Below are 17,727 nucleotides of genomic sequence, written 5' to 3'. Positions count from 1 at the left end.
TACACTGCACTTAAGTAACTTATAAGTCACCTATATGTCTAACCTTTACCTGGTAAAGGTTAGGTGCAAAGTTACTTAGTGTGAGGGCACCCTGGCACTAGCCAAGGTGCCCCCACATTGTTCAGAGCCAATTCACTGAACTTTGTGAGTGCGGGGACACCATTACACGCGTGCACTACATATAGGTCACTACCTATATGTAGCTTCACCATGGTAACTCCGAATATGGCCATGTAACATGTCTATGATCATGGAATTGCCCCCTCTATGCCATCCTGGCATTGTTGGTACAATTCCATAATCCCAGTGGTCTGTAGCACAGACCCTGGTACTGCCAGACTGCCCTTCCTGGGGTTTCACTGCAGCTGCTGCCAACCCCTCAGACAGGCAGCGGCCCTCCTGGGGTCCAGCCAGGCCTGGCCCAGGATGGCAGAACAAAGAACTTCCTCTGAGAGAGGGTGTGACACCCTCTCCCTTTGGAAAATGGTGTGAAGGCAGGGGAGGAGTAGCCTCCCCCAGCCTCTGGAAATGCTTTGTTGGGCACAGATGTGCCCAATTCTGCATAAGCCAGTCTACACCGGTTCAGGGACCCCTTAGCCCCTGCTCTGGCGCGAAACTGGACAAAGGAAAGGGGAGTGACCACTCCCCTGACCTGCACCTCCCCTGGGAGGTGTCCAGAGCTCCTCCAGTGTGCTCCAGACCTCTGCCATCTTGGAAACAGAGGTGCTGCTGGCACACTGGACTGCTCTGAGTGGCCAGTGCCACCAGGTGACGTCAGAGACTCCTGCTGATAGGCTCCTTCAGGTGTTAGTAGCCTTTCCTCTCTCCTAGGTAGCCAAACCCTCTTTTCTGGCTATTTAGGGTCTCTGTCTCTGGGGAAACTTTAGATAACGAATGCATGAGCTCAGCCGAGTTCCTCTGCATCTCTCTCTTCACCTTCTGATAAGGAAACGACCGCTGACCGCGCTGGAAGCCTGCAAACCTGCAACATAGTAGCAAAGACGACTACTGCAACTCTGTAACGCTGATCCTGCCGCCTTCTCGACTGTTTTCCTGCTTGTGCATGCTGTGGGGGTAGCCTGCCTCCTCTCTGCACCAGAAGCTCCGAAGAAATCTCCCGTGGGTCGACGGAATCTTCCCCCTGCAACCGCAGGCACCAAAAAGCTGCATTACCGGTCCCTTGGGTCTCCTCTCAGCACGACGAGCGAGGTCCCTCGAATCCAGCGACGCTGTCCAAGTGACCCCCACAGTCCAGTGACTCTTCAGCCCAAGTTTGGTGGAGGTAAGTCCTTGCCTCACCTCGCTGGGCTGCATTGCTGGGAACCGCGACTTTGCAGCTACTCCGGCCCCTGTGCACTTCCGGCGGAAATCCTTCGTGCACAGTTAAGCCTGGGTCCACGGCACTCTAACCTGCATTGCACGACTTTCTAAGTTGGTCTCCGGCGACGTGGGACTCCTTTGTGCAACTTCGGCGAGCACCGTTTCACGCATCCTCGTAGTGCCTGTTTTTGGCACTTCTCCGGGTGCTACCTGCTTCAGTGAGGGCTCTTTGTCTTGCTCGACGTCCCCTCTCTCTTCAGGTCCAATTTGCGACCTCCTGGTCCCTCCTGGGCCCCAGCAGCGTCCAAAAACGCCAAACGCACGATTTGCGTGTAGCAAGGCTTGTTGGCGTCCTTCCGGCGGGAAAACACTTCTGCACGACTCTCCGAGGCGAGAGGGATCCGTCCACCAAAGGGGAAGTCTCTAGCCCTTTTCGTTCCTGCAGAAACCTCAGCTTCTTCTGTCCAGTCGAAGCTTCTTTGCACCCGCAGCTGGCATTTCCTGGGCATCTGCCCATCTACGACTTGCTTGTGACTTTTGGACTTGGTCCCCTTGTTCCACAGGTACCCTAGATTGGAAATCCACAGTTGTTGCATTGCTGGTTTGTGTCTTTCCTGCATTATTCCTCTAACACGACTCTTTTGTCCTTAGGGGAACTTTAGTGCACTTTGCACTCACTTTTCAGGGTCTTGGGGAGGGTTATTTTGCTAACTCTCACTATTTTCTAATAGTCCCAGCGACCCTCTACAAGGTCACATAGGTTTGGGGTCCATTCGTGGTTCGCATTCCACTTTTGGAGTATATGGTTTGTGTTGCCCCTATCCCTATGTTTCCCCATTGCATCCTATTGTAACTATACATTGTTTGCACTGTTTTCTAAGACTATACTGCATATTTTTGCTATTGTGTATATATATCTTGTGTATATTTCCTATCCTCTCACTGAGGGTACACTCTAAGATACTTTGGCATATTGTCATAAAAATAAAGTACCTTTATTTTTAGTATAACTGTGTATTGTGTTTTCTTATGATATTGTGCATATGACACTAAGTGGTACTGTAGTAGCTTCACACGTCTCCTAGTTCAGCCTAAGCTGCTCTGCTAAGCTACCATTATCTATCAGCCTAAGCTGCTAGACACCCTATACACTAATAAGGGATAACTGGGCCTGGTGCAAGGTGCAAGTACCCCTTGGTACTCACTACAAGCCAGTCCAGCCTCCTACAATGCGGCATTGGCGGAAAGGCATCGGTTCCTTATGACATGGCGGGGTCGATGGATCCAGCACCTGAATACGTGAGGTGTTGACTTTGTGTGCCACGATCACACCACAGGCCACATTTGCTGCGGCAGAGTCGGAGTCGGGTGCCATGAATGTCAGTGACGTGGCGCTTGAGACTCATGTTGTGGCAAGACTTTGAAGGTGCTGCAGCAGCGTCGGGCCTGCGGTGAAGGTCGCAGTCATTGCACTGAGCGAGGAACATGGCTCTGGTGCAGGCAGTGGCACAGAGTCACAGAGCGGTGCCGATCCTGATGTCATTCTGGACATCGATGCACTAGTTTGTTTTTGGTTGCACCAGAACTCTTTTGCAAGGGCCCAGGAACTGGTTTTAGCACCACTTGTCAAGTCACGACATTCAACAAGAGAGCACATGTCCTGGTAAGTGAAGTCTTTGAGGGCCCTGAGACTCCCTAACAGGAGGAAAGCTCAGTTCAAGTGCTTGGAGATCTTTGGAATGCAGGATGTAGAAAGCAAAGTCCAGTCCTTTCACTCCCAGGACAGAAGCAGCAAGAAGCAGGCCAACACAACAAAGCAACAAGCAGAGTGACAGTCCCTCCTACAGCATCATGCTCTTCTTCCTGGCAGAATGTCCTCAGTTCAAAAGTGTTCTAGCTATGTGGTGTCAGAGGTCCAGTACTTATACCCATTTCTGTCTTTGAAGTTGGCAAACTTCAAAGTGAAGTTTTTGTAGTGCACAAGTCCCTGTCTTTCCCTACCCTGTCCCCAGGCACACTCCAGAGGGTTGGAGACTGCTTTGTGTGAGGACAGGCCCAGCCCTATTTAGGTGCAAGTGTCAGCTCCTCCCACAACTCTAGCACAGGAAGACCTATCATCCTGGTAATGGGCCATCAAGATGAGCACGGCACACCCCAACTCCATCTGTGTGACTTTCTAGAGTGAATGCACAAATATGATTTTTTTTAATATCTTTTAGTCATCGAGTGCATGCCTCTTACATTCCATGTGAGGAATTTATATGAATTTAATGTCGTCATATTGGTGTTTCCCTCTCCCCACCTGGCCAAGTACCCCTTCACTAGCACTGCCACTCGTTCCTCCCAGTTTAGTAGATATCCATGTTAGCGCCTTGTTTGTAGGAATTCTTATCAGAAGCTCAGTTGTCCCCACCCCTAAACCCCTATAACTAACATCCAAACTCCCCATCCCCAGGACAAAAGTAGGAACGTCTCTCGCCCAAACCAAAGAAAAGCTATAATCCAATGTGTCAAATAGGGGGGGGGGGTGCTCTTATCTCAAATCTAAGGTGCACTGTGACACCATCTCCCCGTCCCGGGGCAGGTAATATACTGGATCAACATTGTTCCTGTGTTTTTGCAAGTTCAGTTATTGTTACACAGTAGGGCCCAGAGATGATCTCAGATTAGCTCTTCAACGTCTCATTGCTTGTAACATCCTCTCAATTTTGGCCTTGCTATTTTCAATAATCAAGTTCAGACAACGTCTCCTCAAGTGATGCAGTCTGAGGTGCCAGGTGTCACACTGGGGCCAACTTTATCCGGCGAGCGTGATAGATCCGATTCTAGCTCAGATCCTGACAATTCGGGTTCCTCTTGTGTCGGTTTATAGGAGTCCGGGTCTGGGCTCCCAAAGGAGGCAGGTGCCTCCATCGCCTTTTGTCTCTCTTTCAATATTTCGGATGGAGACGGGCTACCCATTCTGCTGGTTCTACTGCGGTTTACTTTCTTCCGCCGTTCTGACTGAGAGATCTCAGAGCTCTGTAACTGTTCTTCCTGGGATTGTGTGTCAATCCATTGCCTGGTTTCTTCGGCTGTGTTGAAAAATTGTATGCCCGCTTTGGTCACCCCTCTCAGTCTGGCCGGGAACATCATTCCATATTGAATCCCCATTTTATGGAGTCTCTGTTTGGCATCCCTAAAGGAAGCTCTTTGTTTCTGTACCTCTTTGGAGAAGAATGGGAAGATGCGGACCACTTGGTTATCTATCGTGTTGTCTCCTCTCTTCCTGCTCTGGTTCAGTATGAAGTCTCGATCCCTGTAGTGAACCAATTTAGCTATTATTGGTCGTGGTGAGGGCCCCAGAGGGGTGGGGCAAGCCGGAACTCGATGTGCTCTCTCAATTGCAAAAAAGGAGGAGAAACCATTCTCAGCCACCTCCTCTCTCAGCCAGCACTCAAGGAACTCCACCAAGTTAGGTTTTTCTGCCCGCTCAGGTAATCCAATTACCCGAATATTGTTCCGGCGAGAGCGGTTTTCTGCATCTGCTCGTAGTTCTAGTATTTGGATCCTTTTTTCCATTTGCAGCGTTGTTTTGATGTTGTCTTTGATCTCGGACCGTAGTTCCTCAAGTTGTTTGTCTGTTGCATTCACTCTCTCAGCCAGGCGACGATGATCATCCCTAAGTACCGTAAAATCAGAGGCCAGCGCGTCGATTTTCCCTTCCAGGGTGACCAGGGATGCCGAGATAGCTAGTAGGACATCTTGAAGAGTGGGGTCTCCTCCCCTCCCCTCTGGAGCGGGATCTAATGGATCTCCCAGATCTGCCATCTCTCTCGGAAAGGGTCCACTTTTTGTTTCTAGTTCTTTTTTCTTGCCCGTCCTACCCATCCTGTTCATTTTTCAAGATAGACACTGTGTTAGGTTCTGTTCCAGATCAGTGGGGGTCCTTTCACATAAGGGGTCAGGCTTGTTCTGTTTGTGGGATTGTTTCTCTCCTTATAGCCCCTTCTTTCTTCCCAAGCGCCTAGCAGTGGTCTCCACCAACTTTCGTCCTAACTCACCGCTCAGGTGTTCAGTATTTCGTTCTGCTCCAATGGGGCTTCTGGTCTGCCCCGCTCGATCCCTCCCACGGTCATCAACAAGGCCGCTCTTTTCCTTTCCTTTCCTGCAGGAAGATGCGGTCCTCGGGGGTGGGGGGAACCCGGTTTTAATAGTTCTAGTGGCTTTCTCCTCGTATCTCCAAAGGGGTGAGGTCTTTTGTGCGCCTCTTATTGGAAGTTTTTGAACAATTTACCAGGTGGTCGATGCTATACCTGGGGTTCCCGCGGTTGAGCGCCTCTTGGAATGTTGCTTTTACCCTCCGTTCAACTCAGTTTGTGTCCCCCTGGCCTTCGTTCCATTTGGGTTCAGATCAAATCAAAGTAGGGGGTTTTCAAGTTTGGTTGCGCTCTTCGAATTTGGGCTCGGCAAGTCCTCGGGCGTCCATCTGCCCCCACGCGGCTCCCACTGGCCGATCCTGTGGCTCGGGCGGTCCCTGAACTGACAGTTTCCTAGCCGGGTTGTCCGGGCGATCTCCGCCGCGTCAGCGCGGTTTCAGCGCGGTGCCAGAGATGGCAGCTGCCATCTTGGATCACTCGCGGCTCCACGACGATCGAAATATCAGCCTCAAAAAATGGTCCCTGGGGCTAAAAGTGCTCCCGCAGTGCTTTCGCTGGACACTCCATATCTTCAGCCCCACTGCCAGCTGGTTTGTAGGGCCCATGCAGGTCAGGATCTCCTGGGACAGGGAGAGAAGGACGGGAGCCTCATAGGGAGGCTGCTACCGTCATGGCGCCCAGCCACGCCCCCCCGTTGGGGGTCTTTTAGATTCTATAATCCAAGCTATCTTTCCTGGCCCTTTGCATTATTGGGCTTTACAGAGTTTGAAGGCGAAACATTTAAAAGATGGTTTACACTATTCAAAATCTGCATGTCTGACTTTAAAAGCAAAAGAGGAATTGACATGGTGGTTGAGGAATATCGAGGTATGGAATGGATGCACAATTATTGGAGAGAATACGGACTTGATTGTGGAATCAGATGTAATTTTGGGATGTTGGGGTGCGAGATGAGGATCAAAATGCACTGGGGGGTCATTGGACAGAACAGGAAAAGAATTTGCATATAAACTGTTTAGAACTTTTAGCAAGATCCTTCTATGTGAGATGTTTTGCAGACAAAATTGTCAAGTGTTCTGTACTGCTGAGAATTGACAATGTCTCAGCAGTGAGATATGTCAACAAACTAGGAGGTGCACGTTGAAGGGGCTTAGCAGATTTGGCAAAGATATTTTGGGACTATTGTCTTCAGTGAGGTCTGAAAGTTCAGGCGGAACATATTCCAGGTCTACGGAAAGCAGAGGCAGATTGTCAAGGAATTTCCTAGATTCAAGCGATTAAATGGTGGATGTTTTAAGAGAGCTAGAGAGGTTTAGAGGTCCATTTCTGGTAGATGTTTTTGCAAACAGAGTAAAAGCTCCTTTGAAAAGATTTTCAGTTGGAGGCCAGATCCGGAGGCAGAAGAGGTAGATCCCTTCCTTCAGGATTGGAGAGGTCTTCGCCCATAAGCTTTTCCACTTTTTGCATTGATAAGCAGGGTAATGGGCATGATACGCAGATGGAAAGAGAAAGTTGTGGTAGTAACTCCATTGTGGAGGTCCCACGCTTGGGACCCGATCATGTTGTAGATGAGTGTAGATTATCCTCTGTTGCTCCCTCAGTTTCCAGAAATCTTACAAGGGCCAGAGGGAGCCATTCACTATCTAGTAATTTCCGACCAGTTAATACTGGTGGGGTGGGATCTTTCAGGAGAGTTTGGAGGAAGCCAGGCCTTTCATCAGAGGCTTCTGGACTTATCAAAGAATTGTGGGCAACAGGAACTAGAAAGAGGAATAGATTGGCAATGGACAAATGGGTTTGCTGTTGAATGGACAGAGATCTGGATCCCGTTTCAGTGGATGTAGCTGAGATAAATGTTCTATCTCAGTTATTTGAGAAAGGCTTGGCTTACAGAACAGTAAACATGTCTAAGTCGGCAATTGCTGCCGGACATTTTTTGGTCAAAGGGTTATCGGTAGGTCAGGATATTATGGTTAGGAGACTTTTGTGCAGTATTAAAATTGCTAAGCCACCAGGGCTGAGATAAACTTCACTTTGTGATGTTGCCAAAGTTCTGAGGTTCAATGAAAGTTGGAAATGTAAGGAGAAATTAAGTGGAAGAGATTTGTCTTTCAAGCTAGCAATGTTGCTGTGTTTGGTCTTTTTAGAAGAATGTCTGATGTACAAGCCTTGGAAATATCTCAAAGATCTTATACTCCAGAAGTAATATGTTTTCATTTAAGGCAGATAACTAAGACGTATTCAATTTGAATTTGTTATTCATATTTTGAAGAAAGAAAGGACTTGTGTGTGGTTAATTGTGTGAAAGAGTATGAAAATAGAACTGAATGTTTGAGACAGGCTGGAGTGACTCAGATTCTCATTTCACTTAAACAACCACACAAAGGGGTGTCTGCACCTAGTCTAGCTAGATGGGTGACAGAATTAATGTACAGAGCTGGTGTAGACGTGAATGTGTTTGGTGCCCATTCGGTGAGAGGAGCTGCAGCTTCCAAGGCTTGTTTGTTGGAGGCAAGCTTGCAAGATATCCTATATTGTGCTGACTGGTCTTCTGTTTCTACTTTTCAACACTTTTATTTCATACTAATAGATAATGCAGCAAAGTCATTGATTGCAAAGCTTTGAACTTGCGTACTGTCAGCCTCTGGGTCCTGACATAAAATGTAGATTTTCATCAGCTTTGGTGAACAGAAAATCTGGATTTTATTAAAGACCAAGAGGCGAGTATTATCCCTCCTTGTTGTCTGTCCCTCTCTAATTTGTTTGCTTTTTCTGGCAGGTCAAGATTAAGCGGACGTGGACATACACAGGATTTTGACGTGTGAGGAGGATTCCGTTTGGAACAAGTTCTGCTTCATGAAGTAACCTTGCAGCTTCAATAAAAGAAGGAGGTGGACCGGGTGCCAAGGAGTTTGATAGTCTTTGGAATGTTTAGAATGTTGTGAGTTCTGGTGACTTCATAATGGCTGCTGGGTGGTAGCAGTAAATGAATTACTACATAATATTAGCCTCTGTGTCTTTAACAAAATCCAGATTTTCTGTTTACCAAAGCGGATGAAAAGCTTCATTTCATTTTTAAAACTGTCTCTATTCGTTCATGAGACACTTGTTGCGCTCCTTTTGATATTTGGTGACCTAGGTACGTGACTACCTCCTGACAGTGCTGAAACGTCTCAGGCAAAACCTAATGTCCATTCAGAGCTAACTGATTAGGTAAAGCCGTGGTGTCTTGTTTGCAAGCTTCCTTTGTCATTGACACAATCAGTAAACCATGTATTGGATTAGAGTCGAGCTACAAGATAACTGCAAAGTCACTAAATTATTTTTAAGAATTTGAAGGACTCTCTGTATAGCCTTGTGGGGCGCAGCACCACACACAGGTTTTCTCTTGGGACTGAAACGCGAGGAGATACTGGCTCTCTTCGAGCCACAAACAGAGAAAAATGCCTGGCAAAGATTAATGACCATAAACTACTCTGTACCTGAGGGAATATGAAACAATATCACAGCAGGGTTTGGTACCCCAGGAAAGCATGGAATGACAATCTGATTAATCTTTCGGGGGTCTTGTTCAATCCTTCATTTCTTATTTGATTTTTGTAAGGGCAATATAGGTGAATTACACAGACCTCCAATTACTTCTTTCAAGATTCCTTTTCTCTATGATAATCTCAATAACAGGGGTGATTCCTTCAGTGGCGTCTGGGGTCATTTTACATGGGCGAATTTGAGTGTAAACAGCATTAGGATTGAACATTGCCTGCGCTGACTGTTCTGTGGAACCGCTTCTCTGCTTTGCTCCTCTGCTCGGCTGCCTGCTGGTCTCTGCCCTGCTGAGGACAAGGACTTGACCCCGAAGTGACTCCAAGGACTTGCTAGCTTGCCTCCTGTTTACTGAAGTCTCCGGAACACAAAATACTTTTTGCAACTCTGCTGGTGCTGCTGGATACTGTCATCTGTGAATCCTACCCTTACCTGAGGTGCCACAGAAGTGGGCTCTGTAGCTGCTTTCTGCAAAAACGGATGCATCGTCACCACTATGCCTGTCGGAACAGATGCATCGTCCTTCGACGCAGAGGCCGTTCAGCGACAGTTGATTAACAGCTTGCACGACTTTATGACGACGCTCTGCTCTGCTCGATGATGGCGCATTGTCTGGATTCCAATGGAGCCAAAGATGCAGACCCGTCTGCATGGAACAGGTCAATGCATCGTGTCCTCGACGTTGATGCTTTGCTCCATCTGAGGTACTTTTTCAGTGGACCCTGCTTGGGTTCTTCGGGTGGCCTTCCCTCCATCGCGGTCGGCCTGAACTTCAGATTAGCAGCGGTCCCCCGTGACCTGAAGTAACCTTTTGACAGCTAGTGACTTCTAAGCACTATTTTCAGTTTATTCTTTAAAAATATCATATCTCGACTTCTATTTATTGGGGTTTTGTCATTTTGGTCTTGTGTTGCTCAGATAAACATTCTCTATTTTTCCAAACCCTTGTAGAGTATTTTTCTGGTGTTTTCATTGTGTTACTGTGTGTGTATTGCCCAAATACTTTACACATTGCCTCTTAAATTAAGCCTGCCAGCTTTATGCCAGGGTACCAGAGTGTGAGCACAGGATAATTTAAAGTGTGTATCTGACTTACCCTGAGTAGAGTGGTGGTTCCTGCTTGTATAGGGTACACACTCTGACAACCAGAAACCCAATTTCTAACAACAAACATACTGCTAATATCGAAAGTTTGGATCCTAAGTGGGGCATATGTCACTCTTAGCTATTGCTCTTTACTGCTGTCGCACAATTTGGAAATGGGAGCAGCAATTTTAAACACATGAGTTATTGTGCTAGTAAGAAATGAAGTTAGCCTGATAATGTTAGTACTGATGAGATTGGTTTTAACTTTGAGTTTTTTACATAATTTGCAGCCCAAAGTGATTGTGGCCTGTTTCTGCTTTTTAACTCTGTCTCTATGATCCAAGACTACAAATTCTCTCTGCACCTGCACTTTTATTGTTTTAAGTGGATCCCCTCCTCTAAGCATTTTCACTTATTATTGAGGCTGTTGTAGTTTTTAGTATGCATTGCATAACTTACCCTAAAACTTTCAAGGGAAGGCTGGTGGTATCTTCTGAAACAACAATAGTCATCAAGTATAGCAACCGACTTGTTTATTTGATTCTGCACATAATTGATTTGATTTTATAATTAATTTTAATCCCGGCGCCCTCTATTCATAGCTCCAAGCAATTATGTTGTAGTACTACTCGAGCAGGATTTGTGAAGAATTACGTGTTACTGACCTTTGAGTTATGTTTTTTGTTTATGTGTGCACTACTGTGATCATTCTTTGCTTTGTTGGTACTTTTATGAAGTTGGTGATTGAAATAAAGTTATTATGATGATGACACAGCACAATCATATACCCTTAGCTCCAAGAAACAACCACACCGCACATCAAGGCTGGGATCAGAAAACAACAAACACAACATCCTGTCATGAGCCGGATCAGACTCTGACCCAGCGGCGCCCGGTGCGCTGCACAAATGCCCGGAACAGGCGGTCGCCGCTTTTTACATCCAGAAGGATGAAGGGTCAGGGCTATGTGTGACTGTCTTAAAGACGAGAGCCCTAAACGTAAATCATGTAAAACTAGAGAGTTTACATGGAAAATCCCCACAGGTAAATCTACACATGACTAGGTTGAAAGTGCAAACCACGAAGGTTTATTTAAACATAAAAAATCAATGCAGAATAGAAAGAAGAGAATTCAAAACGTGCAACGTGCAAATAAATGTGAGATATCATTGGCAGCGGGAATTGAACCCTCTGTGCTCAATTGTCAGGCCTGGTCACGGTCTAGCATGAGGCAAATGAGAGCCACGGCGCATGCGTCATGCTGCTCAGTATAGGCCAGAATAAAACATTTGAAACATGTTCCAGTTGCAGATTGATAAACAGACTAACCTGGAGTCTGCTCTCTAAGCGGGATGTGAAAGAACGTGGCTCATTTCCGAAACTGTGAGTTTTTTTTACACTTTTGAACAGAGAAACTGAACAGGTTGTGTGGTTTGATGAAGGAAGTTGCATTATATAACCCAACAGTACAACAGAAACCACATCACATGGTCACATGACCTTCCCTCTACATCTAATGAGTAACTCTGCATTTGTCCTACAGAGAGAACAATTCCACATTCAAAACTATAAACAGTACCTCAGTCCGGCCTCAGTAACCGGCCTTCAGTTGTGTACAGTTGTAAATCTGTCCTCTCCAGTAACATCATGAACATAAAAATAATACAATATAATAATGTTGCAGTGCAAACAAGGCCTTAGAGCTACTGAATTTTGTGCAATTAATCAAGTAATGAATGTCACATTTGAGGCTTTTAATGCACTGTCGGGGGGAGAAAAGAATGAGCGTCAGGCACTGAGTCTCGCACATTTGAAATGTTCAGTTTGAACACATGAGTAGGGCAAGGCCAAGGTTAATATATCTGTTATATTAAACACAGTAAAAAGACTGCATTTGTGACTCTTTAGTATCAATTAAAACACAGAATGATTAATTGTGGAGTCTGCTCCAACAACCGCATAACAACAGCTGAGCCAATAACACTGCATGACCACAGCAGAGATAATAACACTGCACGACCACAGCAGAGTCAATAACACTGCATGACCACAGCAGAGTCAATAACACTGCACAACCACAGCAGAGATAATAACACTGCATGACCACAGCAGAGTCAATAACACTGCACGACCACAGCAGAGATAATAACACTGCATGACCACAGCAGAGATAATAACACTGCATGGCCACAGCAGAGTCAGTAACACTGCATGACCACAGCAGAGTCCATAACACTGCATGACCACAGCAGAGATAATAACACTGCATGACCACAGCAGAGATAATAATACTGCATGACCACAGCAGAGTCAATAACACTGCATGACCACAGCAGAGTCAATAACACTGCACGACCACAGCAGAGTCAATAACACTGCATGACCACAGCAGAGATAGTAACACTGCATGACCACAGCAGAGTCAATAACACTGCATGACCACAGCAGAGATAGTAACACTGCATGACCACAGCACAGTCAATAACACTGCATGACCACAACACTGCATGACCACAGCAGAGTCAGTAACACTGTATAACTACAGCTGAGATAATAACACAGTATAACCACAGCAGGAATAATAACACTGTATAACTAGAGGTGAGATAATAACACTGCATGACCACAGCTGAGATAATTACTCTGTATAACTACAGCAGAGACAATAGCACTAAATAACCACAGCAGAGATAATAACACAGTATAACCACAGCAGAGATAACACTGTATAACCACAGCAGAGTCAGTAACACTGCACGACCACATCAGAGCTAATAATACTACATAACCACATTAGAGGGCTCCTTGGACTGATATCTCTAAGAGAGAACCATGGTGGCCCCCGGACAGGAGACACCCCCCGGGCAGGGAGAGGTGACTTCTATTTATAGGATGCTCTAGAGAGTCTGACAGACCAAAGATAACAAACACAGCAGAGAGTGAGCACACAACTAGGGAAGGGTGAGTGTGAATGATAATGCCCCAGATCAGTAGACGCCCCCTGGTGGCGAGGGAGAATATTGCGCCTGTCTGTGCTCCATAAACCCCGATACCCTTACAGCCTGCAGCAAACACCCTGACCCGCATCATATCAGTGTTAAAGTGACATCACAACCATTAGGTGTCTGTCTTCATCTGAGTGATGTGGTCTTTAACATGCAAACCGCAACACCTCTGCCGCGGAGCCATAAATAATGTGAAAAGACGCCGATAGGAGAAACACGTTTACTTATTTTCCCAATGAAACCCCCCCCGCCGGCCTCGGTGGAATAAGGACTGGACTTTTATAAGCTAGACAGACGCAATGTGTGATCCTCGCACACAATCTGTGTGATGGATGTCTTCCATTCTGTTTTCAGTTTTGAATAAATGAAGCAGATATTTTCTTTAATTTGTAAATTCAGATTATCTGTGTCAGAAGACCCTCTTATGAAGTCTCCTCTTGTTCTCTGGGATTCCCTGGCTATATCTAACATTGGTACAGCCAAAAAACAGTAGTTGGTACACAATCAACACAACATATATCATGTGTAACAGTCAGTTATCAGATGGCTCGTTGGTCTAGGGGTATGATTCTCGCTTAGGGTGCAAGAGATCCTGGACGAGCCCTATTTTCTTTTCCTAAATTTACTCATCCTTAAAGTCATATTTCAATAAATAGAAAGTAGACGATTCGGGAAACAAACTACTTTGAAATATCCTCTGATGGTTGTGAATTTCAACATAGGACCTGCTGCACTAGAATCAGAGCCCCAGACCAGTGGTGCAGCTGCAGAAACAGCTGGAGGGGGGGGGGTACCCTGCCACATCAGCATTGGAGGGGGGGCTGTATGTTACATGCGTAGAATCCTACAGCAGGGGATGCGCATCTCGTGTTAAACCCACACTCTGGGGGCAGCAGGGTGAGCCGAGGGAGACACTGGGAAGTGTGAGGGGATTGTGAGGACCCCAGCAGCCGGGCCAGACCCCACCCACCTGAGGGGTAAGAGGCCGGTGTGATCCATGACGTGTCTGCTCGTGAGACGCACATATAATGCGTGACCGTACTGCCCTGTTCTGTACTCCTACCCTCCTGCGAGTGTCTGTACATATTAACAGTGCTTTAAATGGGCCGGTACTCACCGGTACTGAGTACCGGAATTATTTTATTTTGAGAGGGAGAGTACCGGCATATTTCAAGAAAAACGTAATACTTTTAACTGGAGAGTACCGGCACTTCTCAGGAACAAGCAGGTACTCTGATACAGAGTACCTGCACTTCTATTTTTCCATTTAAAGCACTGCCTATACACATGGATGTACGGGGGAACAGAAGGGGCAGGAGAGAGTGCAGGAAGAGGTCAGACACCTGTGATGCTGGTGACACCGGGAGGTGATGCTGGAGTCAGCTGGTGACTGAGGTCTGACGGGTCAGACACCGACCGGGCCCTGGTGAGAAGGGGACGCAGTATGGAGGAGCTGAGTGAGGTCTCTGAGGGGCCCATAGAGGGTAGGAGGGGCCGGGGTTAGGTCAGGGGCAGTTTCTCCTGCTCGAATGTGGTTGATCTTTGGGAAGAGTCGGAGCATCGATGGAGTTACCGCTTAAATGTCAGCTCAGTCTCTGGTCTTCAGTGCTGGGAGGAGGCAGCGACGGCTTCTGTCAGTGTAAGAGAAGGGGTGGGAGACCTGTGACCCTGGGGATGAGACCTGTGACCCTGGGGATGAGACCTGTGACCCTGGGGGTGAGACCTGTGAACCTGGGGGTGAGACCTGTGTGTCTGGGGGTGAGACCTGTGACCCTGGGAAGAGACCTGTGACCCTGGGGATGGAACCTGTGTTTCTGGTGTGTGAGACCTAGGCACCTGGGATCTCCCCCGCGCTGCACACGCCTCCAGGGGAACGTGGCTAAAAATAGAAGAGTCAGGAGAATATAGAATCGGCTGAAATAGCTCAGTTGGGAGAGCGTTAGACTGAAGATCTAAAGGTCCCTGGTTTGGTTTTGGCAGAAATTTTTTGTTGACTTAAAAGTCACACTTTTAGATACTTTGGGAAATAAAACCAGACTCACCAACATTATCTCTTTTTCTTTCGTCCTCCAGCTGTACATTGCTGAGAGCTCCCTCCTCCTTTCCCTCATTCCTCGTTCTTTCTTCCTTCTTCCCTTCTCCTCCTTCCATACCCCCAATCATCCTTCGCTCCATCCCTCTTCCCTGTTTTTGTTCCATCCCTCCTGCCCTTTATTCCTTCCATTTTCATTATTTAAACGTTTCTTACACTTAGATCTCCTTCCCGCACAATCCCACTAATTACTTTGTGAGTTTCACACCTTATGCTCAGTCGCACTTACTGAATGACAGCCCTGTGCGCACTATCAGTCTGTGTGTGATGTGACTCGCACACTGTAGACACACCCCGTGAGTGACAGCACAATCCCACTGATTGTCATTGAGCCCCTCCCCTCCCCACCAGGGGCCCACTCGCACTCAATGAGTGCTTAATTGTGTGAGGGTCACACCAGGGGCCCAAATACACTCTTCACTTCCCCCTCCCAGTCCAGCTCCCCCCTCCAGCTGGGGGGGTGGGAGAGTGTCCCCTCAGTCCCTTTGTGCAATCCTTCCCCCCCCCCATGAGACAGAGTCGGGGGCCCCTGGGCTGAGGAGCGAGGCCGGTGCCCCCCACCCCCGGCTGAAGCAGCCCCGGAGCTGCTTGTTGTGAGTGTGGAAGGTGATGCTGCTGGGAGCTGCTGAGAGCGTCTGCTGGGAGGGGAGGAGGTTGTGTGAAGTGTTGAGGAGCAGCGGGTTTGTGTGTGTGTTTTGTGCAGTGGGTGTGTGTGTTTGTTGAACCTGTGGCCCCCTGTGTGGATGGAAGCAGCTAGGAAATGTGAAGAATCGGATACTGGGTGAGGACAGAGAGGGTTGCGGAACACCGAGAGGAGATATTCAAGCCGAAAATGTACCAGTTCCTCGTTAGTATAGTGGTCAGTATCCCCGCCTGTCACGCGGGAGACCGACGGGGGGGAGAAATTTTGTATTTTTACTTCCACCCTACATTTTGACGATTCAACACCTATTTTAATGCAATTTATGATCTGACACTATAGAGGGTGATACTTTTTATTTATGCCCAGACCTCGCCAAAGTTACATTATTTGCCAAAGCATTCTCACACCTTTCAAAATCTGTCACGAGCAATTTCTAAGCGTGTTACCTTTTAGGCAGGATTTGTGCCTTTTTTATTATTAATCTTCTGTGTACTTTCTTGATTAAAAAACATGTAACTGAGGCTTATTTTTCAGACTCCTGTGTTTACAATTATAAACTAGGACTGCGGGTCCCTGTGTCCAGGGTGGAGCCCGGCACAGGGGGAGCAGCTCGCGCACCTGGGGAACCTAAGGGCAGCCGCCAGGGAGCGCTGCGGAGAAGCACCGATGCCCTTGTAATTGTAGTTATTATGCATCTTGATGGTTGATTTGTTATTGATCGTTTCATTCTTCAGCATCTGATACAAAAGTCTGATCCACCCTCAGCAGAGTTCTGTCTATTTAAGCTGCAGTATTTTTTCTTCGTCTTAGTGTGCTTCAGTGTAGTGTGTTTTCTGTGTCTATTGCTATTTCCCCTCTTTTAACAAAAGCTTAGCTTTTTCTACCTACTGCAATGTACCACTTATAAAGACCTTGAAAAGAACATACACCGTCCAACTTTGGAGTACCGATGTGGCGACATCTGAAGCTAGATTCCCTGGTGGTCTAGTGGTTAGGATTCGGCGCTCTCACCGCCGCGGCCCGGGTTCGATTCCCGGTCAGGGAAGAATTTATATTTTATTTTCATTAAGTACTTCTATTTTGTCTAGGGAAGGTTTAATTTCTTCTCTGTTTAATATGTCGAAACACATTTTTTCATAACTTCTGAATTAGAAATATTTTGTTACGTGTATTTTTCTGTAATTGAGTTTCCGCCAGTAATAACGACATTTCAGGGACAGAGGCTCATTTACACAAGAGGGAGTGACTGCTGGTCCAGGAAGCTTATTCTTCGGAAGCAGAAATTTTGGTTTAGAACAGTATTCATTACTTTGGTCGTATATCTCAGGGACACCTTTGCTCAGAGTTGATGTTTCCCTCCGAGTAACATCTCCTGAAACCAGTCCATGTTGCTGTGATGAGCTGAGAGCTCTGGGGGTCTTGGTTGCCACAGAGTGACTGCAAGAGGTCTGAAGGGGGGACATTTCTCTGCTGCAGCAGGAAGATGCTTTATAAGTGTCAGTGCAGTGTGTACATGGAGAGGGGTTGCCACCTTTCTTAGAAGAAAATATGGCAATTAGAGCTGGCGGGTGAAAAGTAATTTATGTTCAATTGTCAGGATTGTTTTCTTAAATTGACATTCTTCCTCTTTTTGCCTTAATGATCATTCTGAAACGATTTAGTCACCAGCCCAGGCACGGCTCTTCCATTAGGGTGGAGTAGCATCGCATCCCACCAGCAGCAACAGCTGCCAAACCTTTTACCAAAAAACGATAATAAACTATGTTTTTGGTAAAAGGGGTGGGACCACAGGCTTGATGAGCACTGAGGGGGAGTGCACAGCACTCCCCATCACTGCGCATGTATGTTTAGGCAGCCGTCTCAGGCCGGCCAAACACAGATGCGCAGTAGGTTCTCTCC

At 46.9% G+C, this 17,727-nt stretch overlaps 1 non-coding gene across 1 annotated transcript; it reads left to right on the top strand.

The window, feature by feature from the left end:
* The first annotated feature begins 16,801 nt into the window (after nt 1-16,801).
* Nucleotides 16,802-16,873, top strand: TRNAE-CUC (transfer RNA glutamic acid (anticodon CUC)). The gene has a single exon. It is a non-coding gene; the product is annotated as a tRNA-Glu (tRNA).
* The last annotated feature ends 854 nt before the right edge of the window (nt 16,874-17,727 follow it).

Source organism: Pleurodeles waltl, unplaced genomic scaffold (assembly GCF_031143425.1).
Source record: "Pleurodeles waltl isolate 20211129_DDA unplaced genomic scaffold, aPleWal1.hap1.20221129 scaffold_67, whole genome shotgun sequence".
NCBI classification, from domain to species: Eukaryota; Metazoa; Chordata; class Amphibia; order Caudata; family Salamandridae; genus Pleurodeles; species Pleurodeles waltl.
The sequence above is the reverse complement of the archived record's forward strand: the minus strand, read 5'-3'. Positions and strand labels throughout refer to the sequence as shown.